At 43.7% G+C, this 17,605-nt stretch overlaps 1 protein-coding gene across 1 annotated transcript in view; it reads right to left on the bottom strand.

The window, feature by feature from the left end:
* Positions 1–17,394, bottom strand: part of LOC134310215 (glutamate receptor ionotropic, NMDA 2D) — a 123,326-nt gene extending 105,932 nt beyond the window's left edge. The window contains exon 1 of the mRNA XM_062991756.1: positions 17,314–17,394. The gene's annotated coding sequence lies outside the window, so the exon portion shown is untranslated. The remainder of the gene's footprint in view (positions 1–17,313) is intronic.
* Between the last annotated feature and the right edge of the window lie 211 nt (positions 17,395–17,605).

Raw genomic sequence — 17,605 nt, 5'->3', positions numbered from 1 at the left:
GCGGCCAATACAGCGTCAATTCGTCTTGGAAATGACATATACAAGTCCTGCACAGTGGTCAGAGGGATTTTAAGCCATTCTTCTTGCAGGATAGTGGCCAGGTCACTACGTGATGCTGGTGGAGGAAAACGTTTCCTGACTCGCTTCTCCAAAACACCCCAAAGTGGCTCAATAATATTTAGATCTGGTGACTGTGCAGGCCATGGGAGATGTTCAACTTCACTTTCATGTTCATCAAACCAATCTTTCACCAGTCTTGCTGTGTGTATTGGTGCATTGTCATCCTGATACACGGCACCGCCTTCAGGATACAATGTTTGAACCATTGGATGCACATGGTCCTCCAGAATGGTTCGGTAGTCCTTGGCAGTGACGCGCCCATCTAGCACAAGTATTGGGCCAGGGAAATGCCATGATATGGCAGCCCAAACCATCACTGATCCACCCCCATGCTTCACTCTGGGCATGCAACAGTCTGGGTGGTACGCTTCTTTGGGGCTTCTCCACACCGTAACTCTCCCGGAAGTGGGGAAAACAGTAAAGGTGGACTCATCAGAGAACAATACATGTTTCACATTGTCCACAGCCCAAGATTTGCGCTCCTTGCACCATTGAAACCGACGTTTGGCATCGGCACGAGTGACCAAAGGTTTGGCTATAGCAGCCCGGCCGTGTATATTGACCCTGTGGAGCTCCCGACGGACAGTTCTGGTGGAAACAGGAGAGTCGAGGTGCACATTTAATTCTGCCGTGATTTGGGCAGCCGTGGTTTTATGTTTTTTGGATACAATCCGGGTTAGCACCCGAACATCCCTTTCAGACAGCTTCCTCTTGCGTCCACAGTTAATCCTGTTGGATGTGGTTTGTCCTTCTTGGTGGTATGCTGACATTACCCTGGATACCGTGGCTCTTGATACATCACAAAGACTTGCTGTCTTGGTCACAGATGCGCCAGCAAGACGTGCACCAACAATTTGTCCTCTATTGAACTCTGGTATGTCACCCATAATGTTGTGTGCATTGCAATATTTTGAGCAAAACTGTGCTCTTACCCTGCTAATTGAACCTTCACACTCTGCTCTTACTGGTGCAATGTGCAATTAATGAAGATTGGCCACCAGACTGGTCCAATTTAGCCATGAAACCTACCACACTAAAATGACAGGTGTTTCAGTTATTTTGTCCAACCCCTGTATATATATATATATATATATATATATATATATATATATATATATATACACACTGATCAGCCATAACATTAAAACCACCTGATTGTTTCTACACTCACTGTCCATTTTTTCAGCTCCACTTACCATATAGAAGCACTTTGTAGTTCTACAATTACTGAATGTAGTCCATCTGTTTCTCTGTATGCTTTGTTAGCCCCCTTTCATTCTGTTCTTCAGTGGTCAGGACCCCCACAGAACCACCACAGAGTAAGTATTATTTGGGTGGTGGATCATTCTCAGCACTGCAGTGACACTGACATGGTGGTGGTGTGTTAGTGTGTGTTGTGCTGGTATGAGTGGATCAGACACAGCAGCGCTGCTGGAGTATTGAAACACCTCACTGTCACTGCTGGACTGCTGGAGAATAGTCCACCAACCAAAAATATCCAGCCAACAGTGCCCCGTGAGCAGCGTCCTGTGACCACTGATGAAGGTCTAGAAGATGATCAACTCAAACAGCAGCAATAGATGAGCGATCGTCTCTGACTTTACATCGACAGGGTGGACCAACTAGGTAGGAGTGTCTAATAGAGTGGACATTGAGTGGACACAGTATTTAAAAACTCCAGCAGCGCTGCTGTGTCTGATCCACTCATAACAGCACAACACACACTAACACACCACCACCATGTCAGTGTCACTGCAGTGCTGAGAATCATCCAGAATAATACCTGCTCTGTGGTGGTCCTGTGGGGGTCCTGACCATCGAAGAACAGAATGAAAGGGGGCTAACAAAGCATGCAGAGAAACAGATGGACTACACTCACATAGAATTACATAAGACTATTATTTGCACATTTTTTATCTAAAGGTTGCACAAGTAATCCTGGGAGCTTTACTATAGCCCCCCTATCGAACCCAGGACCTTCTTGCTGTGAGGCGACAGTGCTACCCACTTAGCCACCATGGACTAAGGTATGGTAAAAGTATGGACTAAAGTATGTGGACACCCTTTTAATCATCGGGTTTAGGTTTTAGACACAGCCATTGCTAAAAAGCGTATACAATCAAGCACATGGCCAAGTTATACTCATAGATAAATAATGAAGAGCTCAGCCGCTCAGGTGGCGCAGCTCGCCAGACTTGGGTTTCTAGATGCATCGTATCGAAACTCAGCTTTACCTTTCCGACTGGGTTGGGCGGCAGTATGAACAACGTTTGGCTGTTGTCCAGGGGCTTAGGGGTAGAAGTCGGAGCATAGGTCCTCATAACTGGTACAACTGCGGCCCCTGCTGGTTGACTGACGGCGCCTGCACCGGGCTGAGGAATAACATTGAGGGGGGTGTGACCCTCCGTGCGCAGTGTCTCTCGGTGTATGAACTCGACTCGTGCAGGTGAAAAATGCAGGCTGTACTGATTGCGTGCCGGAGGGGGCGCATGTCAGTTGAGTGGCGTCCTCAGTCAGCGGCAAAGGGTCGAATCAGTATAGGGGACGCATTTAGGGTAATTGGACACGACTAGAATGGGGATAAAAGTTGGGGAAAAAAGTGGGAAAAAATTGATAATAAAAAAAATAAAAATAAATGAAGAGCTCAAAGTGGCCACAAGTCGCTTCATAAATTTCTGCCCCACTGAAATTGCTTTGGTCAGCTTTAAACTCTGTTGTGAAAAGTGTCTGAGAGCAATACCAACTTAAGCAGTAGATCTTTCAGACTTACAAAATATGGTGACAGTTTGTTCATAGTGCTTAAAAATAGCCTGGTCTCCGTACCATCACTCACTGTAGGGTTTTAACCTGCCGCTGGAAGCCACCTCGTCACAGGAACTGTGTGTCGGGAGTTTTGCAAAATTGTTTTTTATGGCCGAGCACCTGCACAAGAGCCTGAGATCAGTGCCAAGCGCTGGCTGGAGTGGCGTAAAGCACAGTGCCACTGGAGCAGTGGAAACGTTTGCTGGAGTGAAACATCACTGTTATATATACTACTATATTAACAGTCAATATTAATGACAGTGGTTTTGGGATGAGATGTTCAACAAGCCAGGGCAACTTGGTGGGTAGCACTGGGTCCTGGGTTAGATTCCCAGGTGGAGCGATCCGGGTCCTTTCTGTGTGGAGTTTGTATGTTCTCCCCATGTCTGTGTGGGTTTCCTCCGGGAGCTCCAGTTTCCTCCCACAGCCAAAAGACATGCAGTCAAGTTAACTGAAGATACTAGAAGTTAGGTGTGTGTGTGTTTGTGTGTATGTCTGCCCTGCAACTGACTGGTGCCCTTTCCAGGGTGTTTCGGTGAGCCTTATTGTGCCCATTTAGAGCTGGAATAGGCTCCAGCACCCTCAAGACCCTGATTAAGAAAAGCGGCTTAGAATGTGAATGAGTGATGCTCAACAAGCCCAGTTTCTCAAGTAACAACCCCAGGCTCGGTGGGTAGCACTGTCGCCTCACACCAAGAAGGTCTTGGGTTTGATTCCCAGTTGGAGCGATCTGGTTCCTCTCTGTGTGGAGTTTGCATGTTCTCCCTGTATCCATGTGGGTTTCCTCTAGGTGCTCCGGTTTCCTCCCACAGTCTAAAGACATGCAGTCAGGTTAACTGGAGATACTAGAAATTTCCCTTAGATATGTGTGTGTGTCTGCCCTGCAATGGACTGGCACCCTGTCTAGGGTGTTTCTGTGTGCCTTATTGCACCCATTAAGAGCTGGAAAAGGCTCCAGCAACCCCTGAGACCCTGGTTAGGATAAGCAGCTTAGAAAGTGAGTGAGTGATGTTTAACAAGCCCAGTCATGTCATATAAGTGGTGGCTCAGTGGGTAGCACTGTCACCTCACAGCAAGACAGCCCTGGGTTTAATTCCCAGGTGGAGCGATCCGGGTCTTTTCTGTGTGGAGTTTGCATGTTCTCCCCGTGTCTGTGTGGGTTTCCTTCGGATGCTCTGGTTTCCTCCAACAGTCCAAAGATGTGCAAGTGAGGTGAATTGGAGATGTCCATGAGTGTGTTTGATATTAAACTTGAACTGATGAATCTTGTGTAGCCAGTAACTACCTGTACTGGCATGAATGTAACCAAAGTGTGTAAAACATGACGTTAAAATCCTAATAAATAAATGAATAATATCATATAGGTGTATTTTAATTCCACTTCTTTACTTCTTTACCAAGGGTGCCAATAATTATGAAGCTGACTGTATAAATTCTCTAGTACAGAGTGTACAGTATATCCCGTCTGTGTTCGGGTGCTGCTCAGAACAAATCCAACAGTTCGTTTGACACAGCGGTCATTAAAGGTCAACATCCGTACGGAGGTGTCATTATCATAACAAGAAAAAAAGTCGCAACCTCTGGTCCGACATGCACGTTCCTGACAAGCACAATTAAAACTCTGGGCACAGAGGGCACTGAATACCCTGCACGCCGACCCTTAACGTTATTCATTCTCTTAAACGATCTGGCTAAGGGACCTTCATGTATGTTTGACATACGCATTCATGGGAAATCAAGGCATGGCAGCTTGTGTGACACTAAATGATACGCCGTAAGTGCCACAAGAGGGAGAATGTTGTAAAAAAGTGTCAAGGCCTGGATGAGAACAGAAAGGAGAGTAAATCCAGAGTAGATCCAAGTTCAAATATGAATAGCAAAAGTAAAAGCACACTTACAGGGAGTCCTAAACTTCAGTAAAAACATCCAATCTCTTGTGACAGGCTGAAAGTAAAGCCAATCATGTTCCTACACCTTAGCGTCTAGACAAGATCAAGACCCACTTGTTCACAAAAGGCCGGCGTAGCTGCAGGTTTTTATAGCGAACACACACAAGTGACACATATCGCAAAATGTTTGATCTTAATCATATCAGACGTAGCTGCTGTCTGGTTGCAGCCATCAAACAGCAAAAAATCAACCAAGAAAATAATGTTTAAAAATTATTTATTTGCATTTCTTAGTTTCTTGGGACTAAACCAACAACAAATTATTAACATGAACTAATTAACTAGTGCATATAGTATTTTTTAAATTTGTAATTTTTAATTGGCAGTTGTAGTGTAGTGGTTAAGGTATTGGACTAGTAATCAAAAGGTTACCGGTTCAAGCCCTACCACCGCCAGGTTGCCACTGTTGGGCCCTTGAGCAAGACACAGCTGTAAGTCACTGTTGAATAAAAGCGTCTGCTAAATGCCTATATATATATATATATATATATATATACTATATATATATATATATACACCGATTAGCCATAACATTAAAACCACCTTCTTGTTTCTACACTTCAACACTCACTGTCCATTTTATAAGCTCCACATACCATATAGAAGCACTTTGTAGTTCTACAATTACTGACTGTAGTCCATCTGTTTCTCTGCATACTTTGTTAGCCCCCTTTCATGCTGTTCTTCAATGGTCAGGACTCTCCCAGGACCACCACAGAGTAAGTATTATTTGGGTGGTGGATCATTCTCAGCACTGCAGTGACACTGACATGGTGGTGGTGTGTTAGTGTGTGTTGTGCTGGTACAAGTGGATCAGACACAGCAGCGCTGCTGGAGTTTGTAAATACTGTGTCCACTCACTCCATTAGACACTTCTACCTAGTTGGTCCACCTTGTAGATGTAAAGTCAGAGACGATCGCTCATCTATTGCTGCTGTTTAAGTTGCTCATCTTCTAGACCTTCATCAGTGGCCACAGGACGCTGCCCACGGGGCGCTGTTGGCTGGATATTTTTGGTTGGTGGACTATTCTCAGTCCAGCAGTGACAGTGAGGTGTTTAAAAACTCCATCAGCGCTGCTGTGTCTGATCCACTCATACCAGCACAACACACACTAACACACCACCACCATGTCAGTGTCACTGCAGTGCTGAGAATGATCCACCAACCAAATAATACCTGCTCTGTGGTGGTCCTGACCATTGAAGAACAGCATGAAAGGGAGCTAACAAAGCATGCAGAGAAATAGATGAACTACAGTTAGTAATTGCAGAACTACAAAGTGCTTCTATATGGTCAATGGAACTGATAAAATGGACAGTGAGTGTAGAAACACGGATGTGGTTTTAATGTTATGGCTGAAGTAGTTCAGTTCTTTTTGTATGCTTTTAGTAAAAATGTCTGCAAATATTTTAAGGTTAAGGAAAATGGAAGTGTTTCAGTTTTCATACATATTTTCTGTATATTACTGGACATGTAAAGTTTGCTTTTAACTTAATTTTAATATAGTTTTCATCTCTTAATAAAATTTTCCTTGTCAAAGACCATATTGTTTAATAATAATTCCAAATAGCAGCATTCCTGCTGATCAATGACAACCTGTCATGTTCAATCCTTTCAATTATTATTTATTTACTTCAGTCTGTCAGTATAATCGATCAAATCCATAACTAAATAAGGAACTAATTAAGGAAGTTAATGTATTCGTACATTCTGTCTGCATCCCAAGAAGAGCCGCACTGATTCTAATCTGACAGAGGTCAATTCAAACACACGCTGACTACTGGCATGTATAACGTACAGAATATGAGGATTACAGAGATGCTCGAGTGATCATTAATCAAATCCCGGATGAATTCGGTGAGTGATGTTGTTTGTAGAAGCTCGAGCAGGGATTCCCCCCGGTAACCGAACATGAACACGCTTGTAAGCGGTCCTGTACAGAAATGGCCGTGGTTACGGTAACCTTGGAGATGGGTGACAGGCAGCTTCCTGTAGAAAGTCTTGGCTGAGGAGAGCAGGATGCCGTCAAGTACCACATACCCCCAAAGTAAAGATTTCCAGCTTCTTTTTAAATTAGCACATCACTATTAATCCAACTGTGCCTGAACACACCTCGCTACAGAAGGCGTGAGGTGAATCCCACACACCTAAAAGAATGGAAATAGAACTCATTTGCTAATATTTAATCAAGGTAGAACAAAACTGTGACTAAAAAGCCACTAACAAAAAGAGGATAATCGCAAATAAATAAACAGCCAAATTAGTAGAAACCAAGTGACAAATAAAGACATGAAAACATTCACAACCTGCGACAGAGACAGTAGATAGAACAGGGATAGTGCAGAAGTGAGAACTAGATGTCACAATATGACAGGCTTCTGCAGCCATCTGTGTCAAACCAGCCCTGGAAACAGAATAAGCAGGGAGCTGTCAGAACTCATAAGCCCACAACCCCTAACCTGCCAACTGGCACCTCATGAGTATGGAGTGGCTTTATGGCTGGGTCCACTCTGGACAAGGGACATCCCGCCACTGCTAGGGCAATCCACTCTTCCAGTGTGTCTCCTTTGAGAGAAACCAAAGGAATGCTGACATCCCACGTCGGAGGATAACTGGGCCAGACCGAGCAATTCGGCACCACGGCTTCAGAGGAACCAAGTGTGCAAACAAAGGAGCTGGTGAGGATGAAAGACAAAAGTTACAGTGTATCACAAAAGTGAGTACACCCCTCACATTTCTGCAAATATTTTATTATATCTTTTCATGGGACAACACTATAGAAATAAAACTTGGATATAACTTAGAGTAGTCAGTGTACAACTTGTATAGCAGTGTAGATTTACTGTCTTCTGAAAATAACTCAACACACAGCCATTAATGTCTAAATGGCTGGCAACATAAGTGAGTACACCCCACAGTGAACATCTCCAAATTGTGCCCAAAGTGTCAATATTTTGTGTGACCACCATTATTATCCAGCACTGCCTTAACCCTCCTGGGCATGGAATTCACCAGAGCTGCACAGGTTGCTACTGGAATCCTCTTCCACTCCTCCATGATGACATCACGGAGCTGGTGGATGTTAGACACCTTGAACTCCTCCACCTTCCACTTGAGGATGCGCCACAGGTGCTCAATTGGGTTTAGTCCATCACCTTTACCTTCAGCTTCCTCAGCAAGGCAGTTGTCATCTTGGAGGTTGTGTTTGGGGTCGTTATCCTGTTGGAAAACTGCCATGAGGCCCAGTTTTCGAAGGGAGGGGATCATGCTCTGTTTCAGAATGTCACAGTACATGTTGGAATTCATGTTTCCCTCAATGAACTGCAGCTCCCCAGTGCCAGCAACACTCATGCAGCCCAAGACCATGATGCTACCACCACCATGCTTGACTGTAGGCAAGATACAGTTGTCTTGGTACTTCTCACCAGGGCGCCGCCACACATGCTGGACACCATCTGAGCCAAACAAGTTTATCTTGGTCTCAGACCAAGACACAGGGCATTCCAGTAATCCATGTTCTTGGACTGCTTGTCTTCAGCAAACTGTTTGCGGGCTTTCTTGTGCGTCAGCTTCCTTCTGGGATGACGACCATGCAGACCGAGTTGATGCAGTGTGCGGCGTATGGTCTGAGCACTGACAGGCTGACCTCCCACGTCTTCAACCTCTGCAGCAATGCTGGCAGCACTCATGTGTCTATTTTTTAAAGCCAACCTCTGGATATGACGCCGAACACGTGGACTCAACTTCTTTGGTCGACCCTGGCGAAGCCTGTTCCGAGTGGAACCTGTCCTGGAAAACCGCTGTATGACCTTGGCCACCATGCTGTAGCTCAGTTTCAGAGTGTTAGCAATCTTCTTATAGCCCAGGCCATCTTTGTGGAGAGCAACAATTCTATTTCTCACATCCTCAGAGAGTTCTTTGCCATGAGGTGCCATGTTGAATATCCAGTGGCCAGTATGAGAGAATTGTACCCAAAACACCAAATTTAACAGCCCTGCTCCCCATTTACACCTGGGACCTTGACACATGACACCAGGGAGGGACAACGACACATTTGGGCACAATTTGGACATGTTCACTGTGGGGTGTACTCACTTATGTTGCCAGCTATTTAGACATAAATGGCTGTGTGTTGAGTTATTTTCAGAAGACAGTAAATGTACACTGCTATACAAGCTGTACACTGACTACTCTAAGTTATATCCAAGTTTCATGTCTATAGTGTTGTCCCATGAAAAGATATAATGAAATATCTGCAGAAATGTGATGGGTGTACTCACTTTTGTGATACACTGTATATAAAGTGATATATAGTGAAATTGGAACCAGCACCAGCAAATCAGCACTCAGAGGCACAGGTGAATGTCAAATAAGAAAGACTAACAGATCACATGCAACTGTGCCTCTGTGCCCCATCAGTCTGCCAAACTAGGCAGCGCAGAGGGACACAATGTACAGGTTAATGCCAATTAAGAAAGATTGACAGATCACACGTTGCTGCACCTCCGTGCCCCATATGTCTGCCAAACTAGGCAGCGCAAAGGGACACAATGTACAAGTTAATGTCAAAAACGATTGACAGATCACACGCTACTGCACCTACGTGCACCATGTGCCGGCCAAACTATCTTTATCAAAAGCCACTACTGTCCCTCCTTTCTCTTCCCTCTGCTTTTTTCTTACTGTCTTTGTCTCTATACATTCTATGTAGTGCAAAAAGTCAATGCTTACATGTAAAAACACGTATGCAGGCATTAGCGTTTGTGAGTGTAGTATCTGGTGTAGTATCATGTCTGCAAGCCTAAACAGTGTCCTTGGACTAATGAGAATCAGTGTCGTGTTTATTAGCACAGGTCTGGCATAAAAACACACAGGATCAAGCAGAGAGGGGGGCACTGTAATCTTTTTTCAAACCCTGGTCTCTGATCTTATTAGACACTAACTGAGCAACAGTGTTAACAAGCTTCTTCTTAATTAGTCACATTTAAGTAAATGGGATACAGAAAAAAAAGAAAAGCAGGCCAATTTAGGTCGGGCGTGTTAGATTGTTAGCACTGTTAGATAAACAAATAGTGGGGAGTGACGGAGAGACAGATGGACAGACAGACTGATATAGAGATAGGTATAAAAAACTGGATAAAATTTATGATCGTAATTATTTACAAATTATTGTCTGATTTTATTTCAAATTTTCCTGCTGTCTCAGGTTTTTGGATTTGGACTTACAAATCCAATGTTTATTGACAGGCTGCTGTCTCAGAGCTGCTCCACGGACAGGCTTCGAAAGTCATTCGTACCCAGAGCCATTAGGCTCTACAACACCACCAGTCAGGGACGGCTGGCTGTAACTAAAGACTGAGGGTCCTAATGTAGCCATGTGTGTTCGTACTTGTATGCACATGCATGTGCAAACGTATATATACTGTATATATATATATATATGTATATATATATATATATATATATATATAAATGTGTACTGTATGTATTTGCATATGTGTACATGAGTATATATGTGTATGTATTTGCATGTGTGTATATGTATGTATATGGGTATATATGTATGTATATGGGTATATACTGTATGTGTATGTATATATATGGCTATATTGGCCTCATTGTGCAATATTGTCACACGTCACTTTACTATTTAATAATTTAATTACTATTCAATCTTTACACTGAAACTATACCTCATGCATCATTACAGTTACCAGTTATTCCTGTTATGTAAATTACAATAAATACTTAGTTCTAGTTTTTCCTGTTTGCTTTTGTTTTTTGTTTTGTACTGTTAATTATTTGTTGTATTATGCTACTGGGGCTTTAATTTCCTTTGAGATCAATAAAGTATCTATCTATCTATCTATCTATCTATCTATCTATCTATCTATCTATCTATCTATCTATCTATCTATCTATCTATCTATCTATCTATCTATATATATATTTGATTGCACATTTAGTAGACTTTGATTTTAAATAAGGTAAAAAAATGTAAAAGAAATTGATCTATATGATCTTTATGTCAGAGCAAAGCTCAAGCTCTTCAACCACATTTGTTCAAATAAGAAAATTTCACAAGGGTAAAAGTAAAGTATATCAGTTATATATATAAAGTATATCAGTGTTAACTGTGCCAAAAAGCATTCAGAATAAAACAAACATCTCAGAAAAGAGACCACTGGACATAATCTTGATGCTAAGTGAAATTATTTATTATATTAAACTAAGTGCCCAGGTGGTGCAGCGGGATATTCCACTAGCACACCAGCGCCGAGATTCTAAACTTCTCAGTTCGAAACTCTGGGTGCCATCTGGCAGTGCCTGCAGCAGATACTAATTGGCCACCGTATCTGCTAAGGTGAGACGACCAAACTATGTGTGGGTGGTATCTTCATACGCTGTGTAAGGACCCTGATTGGCGGAAGAGGAGGGCTGTGCACATGTCGGAAGAGGCGTGTACAGCGACGTGCTCTCCTCGGATGCAATCAATATCCCTTAGCGGCAGAAGACAAATTGACTGCCCTAAATCGGGAGGAAAATGGGGAGAAAATGCATAAAAAAATAAATATTAAACTACAACCACCCTGCCCAGGTCTGGCTGCACCTAAAACTAAAGCATGAATCATGAATTATCACTCAGCCAGTTACTAAAATCAGTGGCAGCTGATAGTGACAGTTCACAATGTTCATGGATCAAACATATTCAAGAACCACACACCATAGGGTTCTTTATGGTTGCCAGTATGAATCCCCTACTGAAAGAACTTCAGCTTCAAATAGACTCCCAACGAAGTCTGAATTCAGCTTGAATTTTAAACTCCAACAAAAAAACAGGTTCACTGCCCCATTGTAGCCTGCTGTAGCCTAGCAGTTACGGTACTGAACTGGTAATCATAAGGTCGCCAGATCAAGCCACATCAATTGCCAGGTTGTTGCTATTGGGCCCTTGAGCAGGGTCCTTAAACCTTAATTGCTGTGTCATCTTGGTGCCCTCATGTTTCTGTTTTTATTTTTTTGTTTGTTTGTTTGTTTGTTTGTTTGTTTGTTTGTTTGTTTGTTTTATTTTGTTTATGCATTTTCTCCCCTTTTTCTCCCTTTTAGCGCGTCCAATTGCCCGATTGTGTCATGCTTCCTCTCCACCAATGTCGATCCCTGCTCTGATTGAGGAGAACGAATCTAACCCACACCCCCTCCACCCCCTCCTGGGCAGCAGTCGTATGCATCTTGTCACCTACACTTTGACGAGTGCAATTCGGATCAGCACTGTGTACGGAGAGACACACCCTGACAGCACTCTTTTCCCATCTCTGTGCAGGCGCCATCAATCAGCCAGCAGAGGTCATGACTGCATTAGTTATGAGAGAGACCCTATTCGACTTTTAATATCCCACCCCTATCTGAACAACAGGTCAATCGCTCAGCCTAGCCGAATACGATGTATTAGAGATCCCAGCTCTGGTTCCAGCGTGTGTTTTTACCGCTGCACCACCTGAGCAGCCCGAGTTTCTGTTTTTAATACTAACTGGAAAAATGATGTCTGTGAATTATCGGTTGTAAAAATTATTTAAAAGAAAAGCAAGGCTTAGAAGTGCAGCGTCCTGTTACACTAACCCACAACCGCTGAGACTCAGGTTTGCATCTTTATAAGCCTATAAGTGGTGCAATAAGCCATGATTGGCTTGTCTGAGGGAGGGGTGGCCGAAGCCCTGCGATGAACAGACACCCTGTCATCAGAAAGGTTTCCTACTCTCTATTTTCTGATTGAACCCGACCGTCTGTATTAAGCGGCTGATGAAAATGTACATAAACAAGGCTCAGAGACTTGGCAGTGAAAAGGCAGTGAAAGAGATGTAAATAAGGACTGCTCATCGATAGGCACGGCTGAGTAAAGAAGAAGGACAGCTGGACAGGATCTACAGCGGATATGAGGGGACAAAATAAGCAGAGAACAAAAAAACGAGACAGAGAAGGAAATACGTGAACGTTGACTCCTGCATCTCTCGTCTCACAGTCTGAGCCCTGCAACCATGTGCGGCCTTAGATATTCAATTCCAGCTGTCGCTTCTTTCTCTTCCTGCTTCCCTATCAACTACCCCCCCCCCAATACACACACACACACACACACACACACTCACACACACAGTCACACACACATTCCCCTTTCCATCTTTCTGTTTGTCTGCTTTTGACTTCATTCCCACTGTTTTTCCTCCTGCCATTCACTCCATTCCAAACCTCTCGCCCTGCTTATCTGTAACGCTACTTCAGGACCTCTGTACGCCGCTGCCACATCTCTCTCATTCCGTTTCTCATCTCATTTTTTTTTTTACCTGTATCCATTCTACACCACCATTACAGCCAACTCATTGACTCATTTTTCCCTCCCGTCTGTCATTTCTTCTCGTCTCACGGTGGCTCTTCAAAGGAAGATGGAGTGAGGCTGTATTGACACGGATGGCAACACATGAGCTGCAATATCTGCATTACAGCGCTGCAGCAAAGCGTCTATGTGCATACAGCTTATAGCATGTGTTGCACCCAGTATGCACAAATCTCGTCGCACCGTGACGTGTCCGATTTTATTACATTCGCCAGTATAAGATAAGAGGTGTAATGAGAATGCTGGATATTATGCATCATATGGGCCTACACTTGACAAAGATTTGTGTATGCAGTACATCACTCCCAATCCACCTGATTCAACGGATCAGCTTATTAACAAGCCTGAACTGGGTTGAACTGGCTGTGCTGGATCCAGGGAAACGTGCTAGACAGCGGCACTCGAGGACCAGGATTGAGAAAAGCTGCACTGTATGGCTCCTTCTAGCAATCTCTCTACCTGTAGTGTTCAATTACGACCTGGATATAAAAACTGATTCATCAGATCAAGTGATTGATGCTCGGCAGCCTGTGTAGCAGATGGTTCAATCTCACCCAAAGGGGGATTGGTGACCACTGCAATGGATCTGGGATACCGAAGACCCGATACAATGCATGCTGTATATCAAATGTCTTTGTTTTCCACAGACTTGATTATGTTGTCAGATCCCCTTCACAGACGGGTGACAAATTAAAGGAAAAACTTGAATAAATGAGGAGACGAATAACAGAAGCACTAGTTTCTAGACGGACATGCTGCACGGCACAAATCGAATTAACATTCTACGGAGCAATGTGCTAAAATGTAAAAATGCTAAACAGTACCAGCTGACAGTGTGAATGAAGCTCATGCCATCATATGACCTAGATGTAAGATGTTGGCAGCTAGTGTTTCAATCGCCATTCTTAACAAGCGGGTGTGTGAATGGGTGTGGGGTGGTATATACCAAGAGAACTATGAGAATGATAACACCCAACATTAAGGAGGTCATGTGACTTTGTTAAGCTGGGCGCAGGGGGACGATATTTTGCTAAGAAAGGTTGAATCTCCTTTCACTGCAAATCAATTACATGACTGATATGAATGACATGATTAATATGACATAGTTCTATCGTAATGGGAGTGGTCTTTTTATGTCAGATCATTTGCTAGTCCACAGGGCATGATGGGTATTGAAATGTACATTAGTGTATTTATTGAAATTGTTCTCTCCTTATAGAAAAAAGCACAGTGTTGGATTTATATCAGTTTGGTTACATGTGGCTGTATGAGAATGTGTTCTTAATATAATACAAAATTTGTATTTACCGTTTAATGACATAAACCGATCAGACATAACATTATGACCACCTTCCTAATATTGTATTGGTCCCCCTTTTGCTGCCAAAACAGCCCTGACCTGTCAAGCCATGGAGTCTGACACCTTTCTATCAGAACCAGCATTAACTTCTTCAGCAATTTGAGCTACAGTAGCTCATCTGTTGGATCGGACCACACGGGCCAGCCTTTGCTCCCCACGTACATAAATGAGCCTTGGCCGCCCATTACCCTGTCGCCAGTTTACCACTGTTCCTTAGTTGGACCACTTTTGATAGATACTGACCACTGCAGACCGGGAACACCCCACAAGAGCTGCAGTTTTGGAGATGCTCTGACCCAGTCGTCTTGCCATCACAATTTGGCCCTTGTCAAACTCGATCAAATCCTCACGCTTGTTCTATTTCCTGCTTCTAACATCAACTTTGAGGATAAATCCCACCCACTAACAGGTGCCGTGATGAAGAGATAATCAGTGTTATTCACTTCACCTGTCAGTGGTCATAATGTTATGCCTAGTCGGTCTATATGCTGAGTTTTGTACAATAATATGAATATTGTTAGAAGTATAATTGTTTACTCTCCTGGGTAATTGTGACATGATGATCTATAATGCTTACAGCAATGTTTATCGTATCATTTAGAGACTCTGCATAATTTATGCTGTAGTGGTGGTAAGCACTCTCAAACACAACAACTCAAAACCTCCTGTAGATGTTCAATTGGCTTAGAATTGGTGATTTTTTTTCATATTAAAAAAACATCTAGTCACTTCATATGCCCTGTAGATGGGCACCTGGTGGCCTCTGGTTAGAGATGTTCCACCATAGGTGCTTGGATGGTACAGTAGTCTAAAACACCAGCCCAACAAAACCAGAGGAACCAGAGTCTGAGTCTCAGTGCTGCCAGCTGACTGGTTGGGAACCCCAAGAATCTAGTGCAGGACGGTAAAGAGAGGCTTCACACATTTTAGGGGGGGGAAGTGTGCTAGCCTGTGGTATTTCTTGTACAGCATGAGTGTAATGTAAGGGGCAGGGATGGCACTGATTTGTCCATCCAAGTGGACAAGTGGATCTAAAACAAGCAAGCGCAATTCTTGTTAATTTACTCATTTGTTTAATAGATGATTAGACTGGGCAGCACTTGGGGGACCTGGGTTTAAGCAGTTTGTCATGTTCTGTGTGTGTCTGTGTTTGTTTTTTCTGTGTACTTTGGTTTCCTCTTATCTCCGTTCAACACGCAGGGTGGGTTGGCAGTTCTAAGTTGGTTCTGAGTGTAAGTACATGAATGTGTAATTGTGAGGCCACAGTGTATGACTGCTTTGCACCAGTGTATTCAGCTAGTGCTGGACCAGGTACAACATAGACCAGGATGAAGCTGTTAGCAAAAATGAATAAATGAATGAATGAATACATTTGCGGTGGGTGACGTTCAATTGGGTTGAGATTTTGACTGTAAAGGATGGAGGTCATTTTCATACTCAGCAAACCATCCATTGACTCTTGCTCGGTGTATTGGGGCATAATCATCCTAAACGAGACCAAACCAGACCAATCAGGCTAGAAAGGGGCCATTATATTGATTAATTGGTCAGCGGAAATAATTCTGTCCTGATTTTAGGTACTGATTCATTTTAAATAGTCAAGTGGAGATAAAACATGCAGAGCAAAACACCCCATCACCACCACAGTATCTGCACTCACCATTTAATCTTAATAACTTTTTTTCCTTATGTGCCACCCGCCTAAAGGCTGGAAAAGGCAAATTTATGACATTATGGTGCGTGATGAAGCTGGGGACCCGGTCCAACGATTTTAGATAATCCACTCGCTTAGATCCACTCCGATCACGTGACAGAAAAGAAACCGCGCAGGTCTATCAACTAATCAGCGCTGACATAACGAGCGCGTATTAATGAAGCTGGTTCAGTTTGCGCCTCCTATTCATACACAAATGATCCAGCCTGACGCAGAACCATCGCGTTTTTGCAAGAACACGCTCGACTGAGATGATGAACGATCAGCTCAGACTGGATCTTTTTTGCAGGGTGGTAGAAAGCCGGCTGTATGCGCCGCACTGTTGGAGCTCTATTGACAGCTGCGCTCTGTGAAATTGATAAAGCCGCAGTTTACGCGGCTGGAGAGAAGCGAACCGACGGCGCACTACAGCCAAACGCCGCATGTGCTGCTCAAGCGGCCAGAATTTTAAACACACTTCAATAATGCAGGGCCATTCATATCCAGATGCTGGTTTTTTTTGTGTGTTTTTTTTTTTTTGCGTTCATTCACTGATTGAGCTCTGCGTCTGGTCTGTACGGATGCGAACGCGCCAGCGTGTCTCCATGTGTTGCATTATGCGTGTGCGTGCGTGTGATGGAACTGATGGAAATGGAAAACACACTATATAGCCAACATGTGTGTGTGTGTGTGTGTTTGCATGCGTGCGTGTTCGTAAAGTCGTAGTTCTCCTGGCCTATGTACGCGCGCACAGCAATGACAGAAGGGTCAAAGCCCGATGTGCGCCGGTTCCTTTCCACCTCTCCATCCCGCACCTCTGCATCTCTTTACTTCTTCCAGTTCTACACAGCATTAGTGTTCACACGCATTCAACACAAGCACTCATATCCAGCTGTGCACCACCAGGGCCACCTGCTACCCCCCAGTTTTAGCCAAAAAAAAAAAAGCAGCTGTCCGCAGCGCGCTTTAGTACAGATGTGCAGACGTACAGATGTACTTACTGCGGCTTTATCGCGCCTGTCCCCCCTCTCTCCTTTCGGCCCTTCGTGCTCTTCACATCATCTTCCTCAGGCTATATCCCTTATAGCGCGTTCTCTCCAGCTAATGCACCTTCATACAGATTCTACATAGGTTTACTTCTTGCAAGCGCTCTCTCTCACTCTCACTCTCTCTCTCTCAGCTCTCTCTTCCTTTCTCACAGCTCTCTCTTCCTCTCTCACAGCTCTCTCTTTTGTTAAAATTCAGTATATGCACCCGGTCACCTAGCAACCGTCAACCTCTCTCTCTCTCTCT

This window comes from Trichomycterus rosablanca, chromosome 3, assembly GCF_030014385.1.
Source record: "Trichomycterus rosablanca isolate fTriRos1 chromosome 3, fTriRos1.hap1, whole genome shotgun sequence".
NCBI lineage: Eukaryota > Metazoa > Chordata > Actinopteri > Siluriformes > Trichomycteridae > Trichomycterus > Trichomycterus rosablanca.
The sequence above is the reverse complement of the archived record's forward strand: the minus strand, read 5'-3'. Positions and strand labels throughout refer to the sequence as shown.